Below are 5,688 nucleotides of genomic sequence, written 5' to 3'. Positions count from 1 at the left end.
CATGTGATGAAAACAAATCATCCTCAAAGAGGGGTTATTTTTAAAGCCTTTTTAAACAAACTGAATGTAGCTTCAGGTCTACTTGAGATTGGTAGGGTTTTTTCCCAATATTTCTTCTGACTTTAAGGGTTGTAATTACATCAATTAGTAACTTGAAAAGATCAGTGTTATTTGGATGGGCATTGTCTCTCACATACGTTCCCCATTAGAAATACATGAAAAACATTGCTTCTAAATTGATTGTACTGTTCTGATATATGGACACCAGTTCACAGACCCAAAGGATGTGGCTTTTTATTTTCTTTGTGGGCTTCCAAAACCCACCTCGGAGTCTCCCCATTTTAACTGACTTGGCAGAATGCACCACATGGGAGAGAAAGGACTGCTGGGGAGATTGTTTTGAAAATCCTATCTGTAAGAAGAGAATAGTTGAGGGTAGCAGTTTAAAACTTTCATCTACTTTTAGGGGGAACATTTTGTGTTGTTGTTTATTCGTTTAGTTGCTTCCGACTCTTCGTGACTTCATGGACCAGCCCACGCCAGAGTTTCCTGTCGGTCGTCAACACCCCCAGCTCCCCCAGGGACGAGTCCGTCACCTCTAGAATATGAACATTTTGTAACTCCTCATTTATGAGTAATGTATATAAAAGAACAAAATGAGTGATGTTCAGCAAAGAACAAAGCTCCCCAGGCTTTCAGGTCAGGTTGAGAGGAGTCCCCAGTGGGTGAGTTATAGAAGTTTTCAGCTCTTTTCACCATTTTATTGTTTTAATGAGTTATGTTATCTTCTATTAATTATTTATGGTTTTCATATGTTGTACACCACCCAGAGTTATTTAGTTTCAGTGGGATGGCCATAGGAAGGGAGGGAGGGAGGGAGGAAAGACTCAAAAAGGATGGGTGTTTTAAAATTCTTTTGAATTCGTAACTTAGATGATTGTCCAAATCAACAGCCACCCTGGACACCAGAGTGGGCCCAGAACATCATGCTTCTTGAAGCAATGGGAAAGATGTCAATGGTTCACATGGAATCCCACTCTACATTGATAGGATAGGATAGTTTGGGGGCATAGGAGAGAGTGCAAAGTAAAGCATTGTTGGAAATAAATGGCAAAATATGGGGTAGATGGTATTTTTTAATGTTAATGATCAGTTAGTAATGATGCAAGAACAGTCATCATGATTGGCATCACATGAAAAACCAAAGACTAATAAGAAGAAGATGAAAGAGAAGTATGGGCTGTGTTTAGAACTTGGGTGAGAAAAGCCACCATTTGTAGCAAATTAAGAAATTAGAAAAAAATGATATGAAAGAAAGAATCCAATCCCATTCTTCTACACAAAAGTGTTTGATCCAGATGGGGTTTCTACCATAAATATATATGCACACATACAGGCAAACATTCATACAGAATGCCAGCCCAGGGAAATGACCACATTTATTAATTTACTTATTTATGTCTTCAAAGAATGATGGAATTATAAAGATTTTTCTGGCCTTCCTTTTCTGACCATAGTGCAATTATTTTGAATTATGTGTTCCAGAAACTGGTCAAGGTGTCAAGAAATTAGTTTTTTTATCTCTCCTTATTGAATGATAAAGAAAGTGTACAAAAAATGTGGGTAGAGACTTTGCAATACTTTGATTGGAATTCAGAAATATCAAATGCCCAAATTTTTGAACGGAAATCAGCTTTACTCATCAGGTTCTGGTGAGCTGTTTGTTTCACTTCTGCAATGGAGAATATCATCTCCTATGGAATATTTGGCAATTCTCCCCATGACTACTGCCTCTGACTTAATGAGATATCACTACCAACCAGCAAGCTTGAGACAAGATCTATCACTGACCTTCCTGCATCTAAAACATCCACCTGTGTTGAGAAGCCTGACAGCTGGAATCTAGCTGACTAACTAGAGGAGAAGCAGGACAAACACTTGGGGCAATTCCAAGTGGAAGCTCAGATTTCTGGCAGAGCACACTGGCTCCTTCACCCCACAGTTCAGTTGACATGAGAGCCAGGCACATGTGATCTCACCAGGTCATGACTTAGTAAAGGTAAAGGTTTCCCTTGACGTAAAGTCCAGTCGTGTCCGACTCTAGGGGGCGGTGCTCATCTCCGTTTCTAAGCCTTAGAGCCGGCGTTGTCCATAGACACTTCCGGGTCATGTGGCCAGCATGACGACACGGAACGCCGTTACCTTCCCACCGAAGCGGTACCTATTGATCTACTCACATTTGCATGTTTTCGAACTGCTAGGTGAGCAGGAGCTGGGATTAGCAACGGGAGCTCACCCCGCCGCGCGGTTTCGAACCGCTGACCTTCCGATCAGCAGCTCAGCGGTTTAACCCGCAGCGCCACCGCGTCCCCATGACTTACTCTTGTTCTTTTCCCAAGTTTTTAAAATGGGGGGGGGGGAAGCAGAGCAGTAGCAGCTGGGTTTTTCTTTAATCCAATTACTGGCCAATAGTTCAGTACTTATTGCAAAGATTTCTTTGCTCACCTATGACCAGGAAGGGCAGGTTCTGATTGGTTGTTAGTCCTATGCAAGCACTACAGACTCCCAGAATAGAAATGCTGATAATGACCTAGTAACTTTAATAATCAGAACACCACTCTCAAGCCCTGCTCCATTTTAAATGTGGAATTAAAAGACTTGGGCAATAAGAGAGTCTCATTGTCTGAAAGTGCCCTGGAAGCCTAAAAAGAAAAATCAGAAAATATCTCTCTCTTACTCCAATCCTTTCCTGTCACTGATGAAAAGAATTCAAATCAGACCTTGCAAAAGTTTGACATCATCTCAGATTCACTGAACACCATCAAAAACATTCACCATTCCAAAAGAAGATAATTTGAAAACGGGACTCTCTTTTTTCTGGAGAAATTCTTTCTGATAACACTCTATGATGCTTGAGTTTTAGTTTTGCAAAAGTAATATAATTCTCCTGCAAACTTAGTATTACATCCATGAGCTTTGTAAAAAAACATTCCATTTGATAAATAATACATAAATATTTATAAGTCAGTCAAAGAAATAAAACAATTTGGTGCCATTTGGCTGTGTATCTTTTCATGGCTCCATTGGCCTGGCAAAATTTCTTCATTTAATAGCCAGCGTAGGTTTTGTAAGTTCCTTACTGACTTAAGTGAAAAATGAAGAATACTTGATAAAGATAAGTTACAGAGAGAAAAAGATCAAGACACCTAAGACAGCTGATGCTATTAGAATTTAAAAGGTGAGGTAGTGACTAATATGTCACCGAAATTAACATGTTTTGTTTTATTGTAAGCTGCCCAGAGTCCCCCCATTGGGGAGAGATGGGCGGTGAATAAATTTATATAATTAATTAATTAATTAACATAGGTTCAAGATGAACTAGAGAAAAAGTAGTTGCTCACTCATAAACTCATCACAAGGAGAAGCAACTGCTACAGAATGGGTGTTAATTTGACTTATTTAAAATTTAACTGTGCCATAAACTTTGAATGCAGCTCTTACAAGCACGTTGGATATAGAAAAAAATTGTTTCTCTTTCGCTATGAATCCTTTACAACATTATTTGTCAATGTAACCACCAAAGTTATTGGCTTAACTTCTCAGGTCTTTTATATGGATGCAAACTTCTTTCTGAATGTACTGCTATAAATAGACTTTATTACTTGCTGCTAATTTTTATTATTTTTGCATTTCAAAGTATGGATGTAACCTAGGGGAACCTTGCTGCCCTTGACTTCCATAAAATGTAGTGAAAAGTATCATAAGGGTCTTCTAAATGTCAAAACTCTTGATTGTCTTTCTGTGTTTAGGAGTTTTCGTGGAAGACAAGTGATTTTTCAGTTCCACCCTATAAGATAATAGGATGGTATCTCTTCACCTTCTCCCAAGACACCTGCTTAATGGACCTTCACAAAACCTGGTATTTATTGACAATTGTTTCTGCAGCTTGCATAGTAGGTCAGGTTATCATTCCTCCTGCTTAATTTTCAAACATAGATAATTACTATCACTTGTGTGATGTATAGCAAGTACATTTTTTGGTGTAAACCCATGAGAATCCAAGGGTTTGGTTTGCATCCATGGAAAAGGATAGGTTCATTTTCATGAAATTTCCTGTGACCTGTTTTAGAGGGGTAAGCATGCACACCCAGCAGTCTAGGACATGGGTAAGACTACTCCCTGCCTGAGCTATGCAAAAGAAGTAAATGAACCCCAGCTTCCAATTCAGTACATTTATTAAAGAATCAAATAGAAAGGGATCATAAATGGTGTTTCAACATTAAATACATTTCCTAACAAACTTACCAGGAACCTTCAAGATCCTTGTAGGGGACTCTACAGCATGATTAGTATTTGAACTCTTTGACATCTGCTTGAAAATGAAGCAAATTTCATCAAAAATTTCTAGGGCGGGGCGGGGGGGGAAGAGAAGTACATTCTAAAGAGAAAAATTCAATGTGACCAATCAGTAGTTTGAATGACTTGCTCAGATGTCTTCTAGATATGTCTACCATGCATCAGATGTTTTCCAGGTAATTCCTGCTGTACAGAGAAGTTGGTGTGGTATGTGAATTGCTAATCATAATAATTTTTGGTCTGGCTGGATTTGCCATGTTTCTCATTTAAAGAAAGAGATTAGCAGGAGAGAGGAAGTGTTGGATCCATTACATCTGTTGCTAAGATTTTGCAACTGTATTTCATATTTAGCCTTCATGACTGATGCAGACAAAATCATCTGAGAAGACTTGTTCTACTTTCAACAGCAGAGAATCCTCTTTCTCCACTCATGACGAACAACAAGTTCATTAGTCTGAGGAAATATATTGGTACCATATGCTAGTGGTAAATGGATTCCTGCCTCTCTCCTTCCTTCCTTCCTTCCTTCCTTCCTTCCTTCCTTCCTTCCTTCCTTCCTTCCTTCCTTCCTTCCTTCCTTCCTTCCTACTATTCCCTATAGCTGCCCTTTGCCCATCAATACCCAATCATATTTACAGTTTACCAGGCACTAGGAAGGAACTGTTCAAGACTCTTTTATTCCTGCACTATATATGATCTGCTATATTTTGCCAAAATCACACAGAATCAAATGTGAGGAAGGAGAGGAAAGCCTTCATTCCATGAGAATAAAATGCTACCTTATAAGAGATCATAAAAATGATCTGTGATTCGTTCATCCAGTCCAAAGTATCTCTGTATTACTAAAGGTAATGGATTGTACAAATGTCTAATCAAAGAGCAAAAGGACACCTTCAAAAGTCTTGGTGGATTTACAATTACGCTCAGTTGCAAGTGTGCACACACATATGCCCACACTTTCTCCCTTCTCATTTCATGATCTCTAGAGTCCCTCAGAACATGCTGCATTTTTCAATTTGCCTGTCACTGCAAGAATGTGATTCGCACACACTCTGGCTGAGTTAAGAAGCTATATGCAGGAATTGATTCTCGTGCCGGCTTCTGTGTCACGGCAACCTCAGAGATTCTGGAGCTGCAGCAAGCTTCCTGCCACTGGGAGATCCTTGATGCAAAGCTAGTTGAAGTTCCATTGACACACCAGACTCTTTTTTCATCTTCCCGTAGCCTCTTCCTGCCTGCTTTTTTTCTATTGCTGAATGCAGTTATGCTTGATTGGCTTGAAGATAGGCTAAACCACTGAAAGACCAAATTCAGACCCAGAGCAGAAGAATT

This window comes from Candoia aspera, chromosome 1, assembly GCF_035149785.1.
Source record: "Candoia aspera isolate rCanAsp1 chromosome 1, rCanAsp1.hap2, whole genome shotgun sequence".
In the NCBI taxonomy this organism is placed as follows: domain Eukaryota; kingdom Metazoa; phylum Chordata; class Lepidosauria; order Squamata; family Boidae; genus Candoia; species Candoia aspera.
Note: the sequence above shows the minus strand (reverse complement) of the source record.